Raw genomic sequence first — 14,354 nt, 5'->3', positions numbered from 1 at the left:
ACTTGATTAATGTATTGTTGGTTTTTAACGCCCAGACTTACTGTGATGCACAGAAATAAGCATTCTAAAGTCTAGGTTATACCCAATGCATCTCACACCGTTATAATTTCTTCAACTACAAATAAGGTAAGCCTAGTGTGCTTGTGAGATGCTCTGGCTGAAACTAGGGGAACATGATATCTAAAGGTAAGCCCTAGTCTAAGTCTAAATTTAGAAAGTCTAATAAAATTGGAATTTTGAAAATATCATTTTACCTAGAGTTTGAAGACCAGTTTGAGAGTAAAGAAGATCAAATAAGTGCTAACATAGACGAAAGTACAACTAATCAAACATCTAAGCAACTAAAGTACTAAGGAGATGTCCAGATCCAATATACAATGCACGGATGTCTAGGATCAAATACAATGCATAGAAGGATAGAGTCAGGTAGAAGGATCGTCAGCTGGTGGTGGGGGTTGCTCGGGTGCAGGCTATCCTTGACGAAGAGAGGAAAAACTGGAGGCTATCTCTGCACGAAGTAAGCGAAGTTCGTCCAGGATAAGTCATCGTGACTGTGCGGACTGAACCTCGAGACGCGTAAGTCGGTCCTCAATCGATAAGGAGGTGGATGGTCGTGTCGAGGTCAATGGCCCTGGCGAAGTGGAGGGTTGTCCATGAATATCCTCGGCTGTGAACTCTAACCAGTCCTCTCCCTCAGCCGGAGCAAATAAGGCAATAAACTCGTCGTCTGCCTCGGGCCCTCTCGGAGCAACAGCTGGCTGTGGTCTACCTTTCCAAGCTAGGATCCCCTCAGCGGTGATGTCTATGTGGACTAATATGAGATTACGCTGCCCGAACTCATCATAATGTCCTAGAGGGATAACTATCCCCTGGGTGGTATCAATCCCAAGGGTCAAGAAAATAGATGTCAAGATGTGACAGTAGGGCATGTAGATCTCAAGGGGCGTGGCTAGAGTAGATGCATGAACAATGTTATGGAACATATGTAATGCTATATCGATGTCTAAGCGGTGGCATAATGCATACAGGAAAAAGGAATGTGAAGGTCCCATCTTCGGGACATCCCGAGATGTGATCGACAAAATACATGCTGTCAAAACTCTGTACATAACATAGTCCTGAATCCTAAGGGAGAGTGACCTGAACTCAGTCAGGACCTCTGGTCTCTCCTCCCCAAATAAATACATGTAGATGGTGTCTAATGTGATGTGGGAATAGGGATCACCAAATGGCAAATCCCTAGCCGGGTAATACATAAAAGGACATGCAGATGATCTAAGCTTTAGACTAGTGCAAATCAAAGAAGGGGCAAACTGGATATCTTGTCCACCAACTCTGGTGGAGTAGGTCAGATCGTCAACCTTCTCGAGGTTGTTGAAGAACTGAGCACATAGGTCTTGATTTACTGCATGACTGCAATAAACCAATTTACTAAGTTGATAGTGCTCTATCATCTGGACCGTAGGCTAACAAAACTGAGCAAAGAATGCCCTATTCAAGTACCTAGGTTTAATAGTGGTAAACTTATGTCTAGTGAACTCAATCCTATGCCGCTCTAAGGGGAACCTAGGATCGATGGAAGGTATGCTAGCGGGAGCAGGATCAATGTTTCGGTGTTTCATATTTTGATTCAAGCAATTTATATAAAAACAAAATAGACAAAAGTGATATATACGAACAATAGGTAGGTTAAGATTATACCTAGGAGGTATTCTGAGGTGTTAACGGAGGTAGAAGGCAAAAAACAAGGGAGGAAGGCGCCTTGGATCATTGGCTTTCGGTGAGAAAGTGATCTGCAGTGAACTTTCTGTTTGCTGCATATGTTGGTATTGAGGGCACCTTCAATCTCTTTGAAGGCGCCTCCAATGGAGCGTTCAGGGCGCCTCGGACTCGGTCCGAGGCGCCTTAGTGGTTTTCAGCGATAATTTTTCCGCCGATCCTGGAGGGCGCCTTTACCATAGCAAAGGCGCCTTCGTTCAGCGCCATTAGAGGGATTAGTTTTTTTTTATGAGTTTTAAAAGGATTTTAAATATGTTTTTAAAAGAATTTTTTAAATAAGTTTTTAAAAGAATTTTTAAATATGTTTTTTAAAAGAATTTTAAAATACGTTTTTAAAAGAATTTTTAAAAATAGGTTTTTCAAATAATTTTCAAATAAATTTTTAAATAAGTTTTTAAGAGAATTTTTTAAATAAGTTTTAAAAAGAGTTTTTAAATAAGTTTTTAAACAAGTTTTTAAAAGAATTTTTAAATACATTTTTTAAAAAGAATTTTTAAAAGTTTTTAAATAAATTTTTCAAAGAATTTTTAAATAAGTTTTTAAATGAATTTTTAAATAAGTTTTTTAAAAGAATTTTTAAACAAGTTTTTTAAAAAATTTTAAATAAGTTTTTTAAAAGAATTTTTAAAAGTTTTTAAATAAGTTTTCAAAGAATTTTTAAATAAGTTTTTAAATAAGTTTTTTAAAATAAGTTTTTAAATAAGTTTTTTAAAAGAATTTTTAAAAGTTTCTAAATAAGTTTTTCAAAGAATTTTTAAATAAGTTTTTAAATAAGCTTTTAAATAACTTTTTAAAATAATTTTTAAATAAGTTTTAAAAAGAGTTTTAATTTGATTTTAATTATTAATTTGATTTTTAATTTAATTCGATTTTTAGTTTTTAATTTAATTTGATTTTTAATTTTTAATTTTTAATTTAATTTAATTTTTTATTTAATTTAATTTTTAATTGAATTTGATTTTTAATTTTTAATTTAATTTGATTTAATTTAATTTTTTTAATTTTAAAATTTAATTTGATTTTTAATTTTTAATTAATTTTTTTTTTTATTTTATTTTTTAATCCTTAGTCATCTCACCCGATCTAAATTTCAAATAAGGGAATCCTATAATTTTGTGAGATGAATTGGGTTTAATTATAAGGTTTGGGTTAACTTTGTGTTAGATTCCGGTTTAGTTTTGGGCAATAGGCATTCTTTGGATAAACTTCTGGGCTATGGTGAGTCACTTGGACGTCATTAAAGTAACCATGTCTTCGAGGTTTTCCAAATAGTCCTATCCACTGAACTTAATACAAAACCTTGGTTTAACTGGTTATGATCCATAAAGGGTAATTTCGGTTAGTTCCACTTAGCCAAATGCACCAGGTCGAAGCCATATCTTCCTAGACATGCATAGACTAAACTTCCCTAACGTACTATTATCCAAAATTTCACCAGTACCATAGGTCAAGTTAAACTTGTTCTCTTTCTAATTAGTTCTAATTACCTTGCCGAGTAGCTTGGTTTGGGTTACCCTACCGGGTAGGTTAGTTTTGGAGGTGTCATCTATTCCGGAGTCTCCCCCTACATTATTGATAATTTTATATATTTTTATTTAATTTTATAAATTAGATTTGAGTTATATTCCTTTAATGGTTTATCTTTTTATCAGGATATTTTTCCTATTTGCTCCCCCTGGATCATAGCCTCGATATGGTCTATCAAGGTAATGTACTTAATCCTTGAGAACCCAATATTGACCAAGTCCAACTTGATTAACCAGGTTGGACTTGGGTACCCATGCTTGGACTATCTTACTATTTGGTCTGTTAATAAGCGATAAATATGAATGAAATTTCTTTTTAACTTTAAATCCTAGTCCGGATCGATTGTATACGGCCTTCTGTTCTCCAAGAATCAAGTCAAGATTCTTGGAACCGAGTGTAAACTGTTCCAATGCAGTCTTCAAATCTTTGATTTGAATTTTCAGGCTGGAATTCTCTTCCTCAAGCTTTTGGACTTGAGTTGAGGTTCCAGTCTGAACAGATTCAGTCAAAGATTCGGTATTAGTCGCTTCTTTAAGAGATATTACCCCTTTTAGAAGCGACTTGACCCGAACATTAGATTTAGCTAATTTACGTATTAAATAATTAATTAAATTATAAAGATGATTTATACTTACAGCGGGGTTTGGCCCTTTAGAAACGGATACAGATCCGTGGCTTTTCTCAGACTCGACTTTTGATTCGTCCTCGCTTCCGGATTCGTTGGTGTAGTCTCGGGTCGTCGACGCGAGAAGGCTTGCCTGCTCGAGTTCTTCGTTGTCGGATTCTTCTGATGAAGACTCATCCCAGGTTGCCTTCAGAGTTTTCTTCCTCCTTGGTTTCTTTGGATCTTTTTGGTTTAGGCAGTTCGCCTTGATATGCCACTTCTGATTACACCCGTAGCACGTCACCTCGAACTTTACCTTGGCTTTGGCCTCCTTGGATTGAATTCCTTCTTGAGGTCCTTCTTGTTGAAGCCTTTCATTTTCTTGGAGAGTTTCCTCACTAGGTTGACGAGTTCGGCTGTGAGCTCATCGTCGTCATCATCCGAATCTGATTCTTCTTCTGACTCCGATTTGGTTCTGCGCTTTGATCTTGACTCGTGTGCTCTTCCTGTACCTGCAATCAAAGCCAAACCTTTCTCGGCCAGACGTGAGTTAATCTGTTCATGAAGCTCAAACTCAGCAAACAACTCATCTAATTTAATAAAGGGCAGGTCCTTAGAAACCTTGTAGGTATCTACCATGGATGCCCACAAGGTATTCCTCGGAAAGGCGTTTAAGGAATACCTGATAATGTCCTGATTGTTTACTTTTTGCCCGATCGCATGAAGCCCGTTGAGTAGGTCTTGTATCCTGGCGTGGAGTTGGGTAGTTGTGTCGCCTTCCTGTAATTTAATATTATATAATTTATTAAATATTAAGTCCCTTTTACTTACTTTGGTGTCGGATGTTCCTTCATGAAGTTCGATTAACTTCTCCCACAACTCCTTGGCGCTGGAAAAAGGGTCGATGCGGTTGAGTTCCTCCTTTGTTAGTCCACACTGGAGGGTGCAAGTTGCTCTGGTATTTGCTTCCACCTTCTTGATTAATGATAGATCTCAGTCTTCGCAGGGTATTGGTTTGCCATCTCCGCCAGTCGGTAGTTCAAACCCAGTCTTGATGATCATCCACATCTCGAACTGGATCTTCAGGAAAATTTCCATTCTGCCCTTCCAGTAACCGAAATTTCTCCGGTGAAGAGCGGGGGATAGATAGTGTTGTAGCCTTCTTATTGGGCCATTTAGAGGATATGCACAAAAAGGACAAAAAGATGTCCCAGGACTTGATCCTGGATTAGTAGTGCGGTATGGAAATAAGAATAAATTGCGTTCTCGAGTGGTGTTGCACCAACTTCGAGAAAAGAATATGATTACGAAAAGAACTAGATCAGAATGTAGCAATTATGCTAATTCCAATCGACTCCGAAAATTGAAAAACACCACGAAAAGAATGCTTGATTGGTGGTTGCACCAAATCAAAGTTACCCCGCTCTGATACCAATTGTTGGATCGAGATGTGCTAGAGGGGGGGTGAATAGCGCTCATGGCTTTCACGTGTTTCGGATTAAAACGTATCGAAATAACGCAACAGAAATAGTAAAGGAAAGCAACACACGAACACAAGTTATTTACTTGGTTCGGAGCCTTGAGTGACTCCTACTCCAAAGCCCGTGATCGTTGATCACTTTTGGTGGGCAACAACTATAATATCGGAATTTTGGTACAATAAAGAATTACAATTAAGTGAACTGAAAATAAAATATACCAATAACACTAAGTGAAAAACTGTAGCTTTTGGTCGTCGGGAACTTATCGTAGCTTAGCCGAGTTGTTTCTTGAGCAGCACAGGAAGGAAGAACACTTTTGAATTGATGATTAAACCTGCTGCTCGAAACCTCCTTTTTATACACTGCTTGAGGTGCCTCAAACACCATCCAAGGCACCTCCAACATGCCGAGTCAGCCGCGTGGATCAACGCTGAAAACTTCTCCTGTGATCCACTTAATGGCGCCTCCATGCCAGTCCAAGGCGCCTCTAATATGCCAGTCCAAGGTGCCTCCAGCTAAGTCTGAGGCGCCTCCAGCTCTGCTGCGCGCAAGCTCTATCCTTTGCACCCGAGGTGCCTCCAAGCTCCATGGAGGTACCTCGGACACTGTTCATCCATGGCTATTTCCAACTGGAAACCCTAGGTCGACCCGACGCCTACTGTTCCCTCTTCCGGGGAACGCGTCCTCACCTACTCCCCTCAGGAGAGATTACTTGATGTCAGTCCGGTCCTCCAGACCGACTGGACTTTCCGCTTAGGGTTGCCACCCCCTAGGACCTAGGGTTACCGCCCCCTATGATTTTTCTCCACCTAGGGTTACCACCCCCTAGAACCTAAGGTTACCCCTCATAGGATTTTCCTCCACCTAGGGTTACCGCCCCTAGGACCTAAGGTTACCCCCCTTACGATTTTCCTCCACCTAGGGTTACCACCCCCTTGGGTTTTCACCTTGCCTAACCGCAGCTAGGACTTTTGCCTAAGAACACATAGGACTTTCCTGTAATCTCCATCAGACATGTTAGATCACATATAAGCTTTACTTTGATTCCTTTGTCATTATCAAAACTTGGGTTTGATCGTCGGATGCTTCCCGAACCAACATTCGATCCTCTATGACCCACTTGGACTTCTCTCCACTAGATGTCCAGTCATTCTTGACCGATCTAGATTTCCCTATGCTAAGTATCAAGTCAATCCTTTGACATACTCGAGCTTCCCAATACCAAGTGTCGGGTCAACCTAGACCCACCTGGATATCCACGTGCTTGGCATCACTCATCTGGTCTTTCCATCTGCCTAGCTTCACTCACTAAGACTTTTCATCTGCCTACCTTCACTCACTAGGTGTTTCATCTGGCTTCACTCACTAGGATTTCCCAACTGCCTAGCTTCACTCACTAGGTCTTTCACAGTCAAGTATCCAGTCCACCTTGACCTACTTGACTCATCATCACATCTAACTAGTCATCCCTTGACCAGAGGGGAATTGCACCAACAAACTCCCCAAATGGAAGATTTCTCCTGTAATCTCCATATATTGTCAAACATTGAAACTCAAACATTGAAACTCAAACATCGAGACTCAAACTTGAGCCAACTCAAGCTTAGTCAACCTGGTCAACCTTGACCGAGGAGATATTGCACCAATAATCTCTCCTTTTTTTATATTTAACAATACCTTTAAGTTAGACTAATCTTATAGCCTCAACTTCTTTTTCATGCCAAAGCATGAATGAGGGTCTCCTTTATTCTTTCCCTTTCCTAGAGGGCAAACTCTCCCTTTGGATAATGAAGGCATAACATAAACCCTACACTCTCCTCTAAACTTTCCTAGAGCAATGAAGGCCTAACTTGTTGGATTGAGAAGCGCTAGAGGGGGATGAATAGTGCTCGTGGCTATTTCATTCGATTCGTAAAACTCAAGTGATAAACGCAACGGAAATTAAAAGGACAATCACACACAAAGACACAAGGAGTTACTTGGTTCGGAGCCTATGGCGACTCCTACTCCAAGGCCCGCGATCATTGATCGCTTCCGGTGGGCATCAACTATAAGCTCGAAAAGTTATTACAAACTAATTACAATTTGAACTATAAAGAAAGCAATACCGACAACAAGAATATCAAATCTGGAGCTCCAGGTCGTCGGGATGTTGCTACAGCACTTCGGGAACTTCTCGCTGCAGCTTGTCACAAAAGGGTTGCTTGGAAGGTGTGTTGTTAAGCTGCTAGTCGAAGCCCTCTTATAAAGAGTGTTCAAGGCGCCTCCATTAAGCTCCAGGGTGCCTCCAACACACCGAGTCAGCCGCGTGGATCAGCGCTGAAGAATTCATCGCTTATCCACTTGAAGGTGCCTCAATGCTAGTCCAAGGCGCCTCCAAGCACAAGTCCAAGGCGCCTCCAGCTCCGTCCGAGGCGCCTCCAGCACCTCTTCGCAGCTAGCTCACAGTTTGCACCCGAGGCGCCTCCAAGCTCCATGGAGGCGCCTTGGACACTGTTCATCTGAGGTGTGATTTGATCCTTTGTTCCTGCAAAATGTGTTAGTCTCAAACACATACCCTGTAAAACAAAATTAGCACATAATAGCTATGAATTAAGATATTGACAATTTTCAAACTGTCCGGGTCTGACTTTGGATTTCCTATCGGAAATCCTAGGTCGACCCGACGCCTACTATTCCCTCTGTGGAGAACACGTCCTTACCTACTCCACTCAGGAGATTTACCTGTTGCTAGCACGATCCTCTAGATCGACTGGACTTTTGCTCGACGCTCAATGCTTTCGGACTTTCTGCTGGATGCCCGCTTCCTGACCCGTCCAGTCTTTCACCTGGTTCGCGACACTAGGACTTTTCACCTAGGGTTACCACCCCCTAGGACTTTTTGCCTGAAGCCCTCGACCCACCAAGACTTTCCACATAGGGTTACCACCCCCTAGGGTTTTCGACCTGCCTAACTGCAGCAAGGTCTTTTGCCTAAGTACACTTAGGACTTTCCTGCAATCTTATTCAAACTGTTAGATCACAAAACAACTTAACTTTGAACCCTTTGCCATTATCAAAATACAGGTTCAATCGTCGGATGCTTCCAGCACCAACAATCTCTCCCTTTTTGATTATGACAACTGAAATTCAAAGTTAAGTAAAGATAGATGCATAAATAACAATTTTTTAAAGTTTTACCAAAACTTTTAAGCTAAAACTTTTAAAGTTTAAGGCTCCCCTTAATTAAGGTTTTCTCTTGAGTTGAATTTTTGAATTTTATGTCTACTCTCTCCCTTTGCCATATATCAAAAATATAAGATCAGTAAGAAAGAAAACCCATAGTGTTTAGGTATATTTGAAAAGGTTTTAAGAAGTAATGTTTAGTTATAACTTGAAGAGAAGAAGGACTTAGCTTAGAAGAAATGGTCTTGTAAGACTTTTAACTAAGTCTTAAAGAACTTAGCTAATTTTGTAATATCAAAATATTTTGAAAACAAATACCTAGGTAAGCTAAGATATTTTTTGTTGTAAACCAATAAGCTAAGTAAATGTTAAGGGTTCAGAGAGAATCCTTTTTAAGATAGTTATATTGAAAAGAAAAATTCGAGAAATTACTTGGGTAACTTTTGAAAACAAAACTTTTTTTTTTGGAAAAGTTAAATTTGAAAGACTTTATAGAATTTTTCTCAAAAATTAGCTAAGTTTGAAAGTATTTGATTAAAAATATTTGAAAAAACGGCTATACAAAAAAAAATTTAATAAGGCTTTGAAAAAATAGCTTTAAGAATGTTATTAGAAAATATAACTGAAGTTGAAAAGTACTTAGCTTAATTTTGAACTTGAAAATATTTAAATAATTTTAGTTTGAAAGACTTAGTTAAATTTTAGCTGCTAAGAGGGAGGAGCTTAACTCGTAAAAACTCAAATTAAGGTTGTTATTCAAGTAGTCCTAAAGTCCAAGCATGAGTAACTTTGAAAATTTTAAAATTAATCATTTAATTCTCTGGGTCAAGTGTCTAACCATTAGTTACTAACTGCTTACCTAGAAGGTAACAACTTTCACATGGCTAGTCAAGTTAAGTTGACAATCCAGTTAGATTTGACTAGGTCATAATCACTTAACTTGATTACTGTATTTTTTTTTTTTGGTATTTAACGCCCAGACTTCCTGCGATGCACAAAAATAAGTATTCTGAAGTCTAGGCTGTACCCTATACATCTCACACCATTCTAAGTTTTTCAAACACAAACAAGTTATTCCTAGTGTGCTTGTGAGATGCTCTGGCTGAAACTAGGGGAACATGATATCTAAAGGTAAGTGCCTAGGCTAAGTCCAAAATTTGAAAGTCTAATAAAATTGGGATTTTTGAAATCATTTTTCCTATAAGTTAAAAAAATACAAAAAGGCAATATGAGTTAAAAGAAAGTAAGTTATATTCTACTAAGCAAGAGTCTTATAGCAAGAACTAGTAAGCAGAAAGTTGTGTAACTGAACCCTGATCTGCAAAGGTTTAACTAGAATAACAAAAGAAAGTGTCTGTCTCCAAAGTATAAGGTACAACTCATGAAAGGAGAGTATCAATAAGTGGGCTCATCAGCTGGAGGGTCATCAGCTGGAGGTGGTGCAAGAGGCTGCTCGGGAGCAGGCTGTCCCTGACGAAGAGAGGCAAAGTCGGAAGCTATGTCTGTGCGAAGCATGCGGAACTCATCCAACATAAGTCGTCGTGTCTGAGCGGAGTAAGCCTCGAGATGTGTGAGTCGATCCTCGACAGATAAGGAGGTTGATCATCAAGTCGAGGTCGAGGGCCCTGCCGAACTGGAGGGTTGTCCATGAAAATCCTCAGCTGTGAACTCTAACACGTCCTCTCCCTCAGTTGGAGCAAAGAAGGTGAAGAACTCGGCATCTGCCTCGGGCCCGCTCGGAGCAACTGCTCATCCTCGGTTGGGTCGGCTGGCGAAGGCCTGCCCACCCATGCTAGGACCCCCTGAGCAGTGACATCTATATGCGCTAGCCTAAGTGAACCCAACCCAAACTCATCATAATGGGTAAGGGGAATGACCGTCCCCCGCGTCACATCTATGCCCTCAATCATCGAAAATATGGATGTCAGTATATGGCAGTAGGGGATATGAACTACTCCGGATGTGACAAGACTGGCTGCATGAACTATGTTCGAGAACATATGTAATGCAATGTCTATCTCTAAATGATGACATAATGCGTACAAAAAGAAGGAATGGGATGGTCGCATCTTCGGGACATCCTGAGATGTGATGGGTAGTACGCATGCAGTGAGGACTCTATACATGATATATTCCTGCACTCTGAGAGACATCAACCTAAAATCTGAGACTCCAAGTGGTCTCTCCCCACTAAAAAAGTACTCATAGAGTGTATTTAGAGTAATGTGGGAGTAGGGGTCGCCAAAGGGCAGATCCCTACTAGGGTAACACAGGAAGGAAGATGCTGACTGTTTAAGCTCTAAGCTAGTGCGTAATAATGTAGGTGTAAATTGGATGTCGTTTCCTCCAACCCGAGTGGAATAGACCAAATCATCAACCTTTCAAGGTTGTTAAAAAACTGGGCACATAGATCTCGGTTTACTGCATGACTGTAGTAAACTAGTCTGTCCAACTGATAATGGGCAATCATCTCTATAACAGATGGATAATAACTCGTAAAATAGGCTCTATTTAGGTATCTACACTTAATGACAGAGTATGAATGCTGAGAAAAACTAATCCTATGCTACTCAGTAGGAAATCTAACGTCGGTGGATGGGGATGTACCTGAGGTGGACGCAACATTGCGGCGTTTCCTATTTTCAACCATATACACAAAGATTCGCAAAACAAACATTAAAACTATGTAAAAGATGATTTCAGATAATTTAGAGTATACCTAGGAGGCATTATAGGGTATTTGAAGGAGTTGAAGGGTAGAGATCTGAGGTTAAGGCGCCTTGGATCGAAGGTTTCGGCAAGAAGACAAACTGCAGCGAACTACTGTTCGCTGGCTATTTCTGTGTTGAAGGCGCCTCCAAGCACGTTGAAGGCACCTCCAATGAAGAGTTTGGGGGCACTTCGGACTTGGTCCAAGGCGCCTCAGAAAATTTCGGCGGGAGTTTTACCGCCTATCGTAGAGGGCACCTTAGCCGTCACAGAGGCGCCTTTTCAGATTTTTAGTTTATTTTTGTTTTTTAATTGTTTTTAAAAAGGTTTTAAATAAGTTTAAAAGTATTTTAAATAAAAAAAATTAAATAAGTTTTAAAAAAAAAAGTTAAATAAATTTTAAATAAGTTTTAAAAAAATTAAATAAGTTTTAAAAAAAAATTAAAGAAGTTTTAAAAAAGATTTTAAATAAGTTTTTAAAAAAATTAAATAAGTTTTTAAAAAAGATTTTAAATAAGTTTTTAAAAAAGAAAATAAGTTTTAAAAAATATTTTAAATAAGTTTTTAAAAAAGATTTTAAATAAGTTTTTTTTAAAAAAATAATTTTTAAAAAATATTTGAAATAAGTTTTTAAAAAAGAAAATAAGTTTTAAAAAAGATTTTAAATAAGTTTTTAAAAAAGATTATAAATAAGTTTTAAAAAGATTTTAAATAAGTTTTTAAAAAAAAAGAAAAATATTTTTAAATAAGTTTTAGAAAAGATTTTAATTTTAATTTTATCCTTAGTCATCTCACCAATTCTAAATTTTTCAATCAGGGGATCCTATAATTTTTGTGAGATGAATTGGGTTCAGTTATAGAGTTAGGTTTAACTTTATGTTAGATTCAGGTTTAGCTTTGGGTTCAGCAAATAGACATTCTTTGGATAAACCTCTGGGTTATGGTGAGTCACTTGGACATCATTAAAGTAACCATGCCTTCGAAGTTTTCCAAGTAGTCCTATCCATTGAACTTAGTACAAAACCTTGGTCTAACTAGTTAGGATCCGTTAAGGGTAGCTTCGGTTAGTTCCACTTAGCCAAAATGCACCAGGTCGAAGCCATATCTTTCTAGACATGCATAGACTAAGCTTCCCTAACGGAACTTCACCAGAACCGTAGGTCAAGTTAAACCTAGCCCTTTTAGTTCTAACCCTAATTACCTTACCGGGTAGCTTGGCCTGGATTACCCTGCCGGGTAGGTTAGGTTTGGAGGTGCCAGCTATTCTGGAGCCTCCCTACATTATTAATTTATAGATTGGATTTAAATTTCTTAATTTAATTATATTTTAATTATTTTCTTTTAATTATTTATCTATTTATTAATATGATTTTTCTTTTGGCTCCCCTTGGGTCATAGTCTCGATATGGTCTATCAAGGTAATGTACTTGATCCTTGGGAACCCAATATTGACCAAGTTCAACTTGATTGACCAAGTTGGACTTGGGTACCCATGCTTGGACTACTTTTCTATTTGTTCTGTTTATAAGTGACAAATACGATCTATATTTCTTTTTAGGTTTGAATCCAATTCCAAATCTGTTGTATACGGCCTTTTGTTTTTCGAGAATTAGGTCAAGATTCTTGGAACCCAAAGTGAACCGTTCCAACACGGTCTTCAAATCCTTGACTTAAATTTTTAGGTTGGAATTCTCTTCCTCAAGCTTTTGGACTTGAGTCAAGGTTCCAATCTGAACGGAGTCAGACAAGGATTTGGAGTTGGTCACTTCTTTAAGGGTTGATGCCTCTTTCAGAAGTGACTTGATCCAAATATTGGATTTTGCTAATTTACGTAACAAATAATTAACTAAATTATTTAAACACAGAATACTTACAGTGGGGTCAGGCCCTTCGGAAACGGATATGGATCTGTGGCTTCTTTCCGATTCAACGTTCGATTCGCTCTCACTCTCGGACATATTGATCTGGTCCCGGGCCATTAGTGCAAGGAGACTCGTTTGATCGAGTTTGTCGTCATCGTCTTCTAAGGAAGATTCTTCGAATGTCGCCTTCAAGACCTTTTTCTTTCTTTATTTCTTTACCTCCTTTTGGTTGGGGCAGTTGGCCTTGATGTGTCCCTTCTGGTTGCAGCCATAGCACGTCACTTCAAATTTTACCTTCGTACTTGATTGGGCTTCCTTGGAATGGACTGCCTTCTTGAGGTCTCTTTTGTTGAACCCCTTCTTCTTCTTGTAGAGCTTCTTTACAAGGTTGACAAGCTCAGCCGTTAGCTCGTTATCTTCATCGTCTGAGTCAGGTTCTTCGTCCGATTCTGGTTCGGTTCTACGCCTTGGTCTTGGTTCGCATGTTCTGCTTGTACCTGCAACCAAAGCAATGCCCTTCTCGGTTGGCTGTGCATTAGTCTGCTCATGTAATTCAAACACAGAGAATACTTCATCTAACTTTAAGGAAGATAAGTCCTTGGAGACTTTGTAGGCATCTACCATTGATGCCCATAATATACTCCTTGGAAACGCATTAAGAGCGTACCTTATTATATCCCTGTTCTCAACCCTTTGCCCGATCGCGTGGAGGGAGTTGAGGATGTTTTGAATTCGAGCGTGGAGTTGACTTGCTGTCTCTCCTTCCTGCATTTTTAGATTATATAATTTATTAAATAACAGATCTCTTTTTCTTACCTTGGTGTCGGAGGTGCCCTCGTACAGTTCGATTAGCTTCTCCCATAGCTCTTTTACGGTTGAAAACGGACCAACTCTGTTGAGCTCCTCCTTGGTCAGTCCACACTGGAGGGTGCAGGTTGCTCTGGCATTGGCTTCCACCTTCTTGATTAGAGATGGTTCCCAGTTCTTGCAGGGTGTAGGCTTGCCGTCTTCGTCGATTGGCAGTTGGAATCTAGTCTTGACGATCATCCACATCTCGAACTGGATTTTTAGGAAGATTTCCATTCGTCCTTTCCAGTACCTGAAATCTTCTCTGGTGAAGAGCGGGGGACAAACGGTTCTGTATCCTTCTTGCTGGGCATTTAATTAATATGCAAATAAAACAAGATGTCCTAAGACTAGGTCTTGGATTAGTAGTGTGGGAATATA

The sequence above is a fragment of the Zingiber officinale genome, chromosome 11A, assembly GCF_018446385.1.
Source record: "Zingiber officinale cultivar Zhangliang chromosome 11A, Zo_v1.1, whole genome shotgun sequence".
Taxonomy (NCBI): Eukaryota; Viridiplantae; Streptophyta; class Magnoliopsida; order Zingiberales; family Zingiberaceae; genus Zingiber; species Zingiber officinale.
This window is presented reverse-complemented; position numbering follows the sequence as displayed.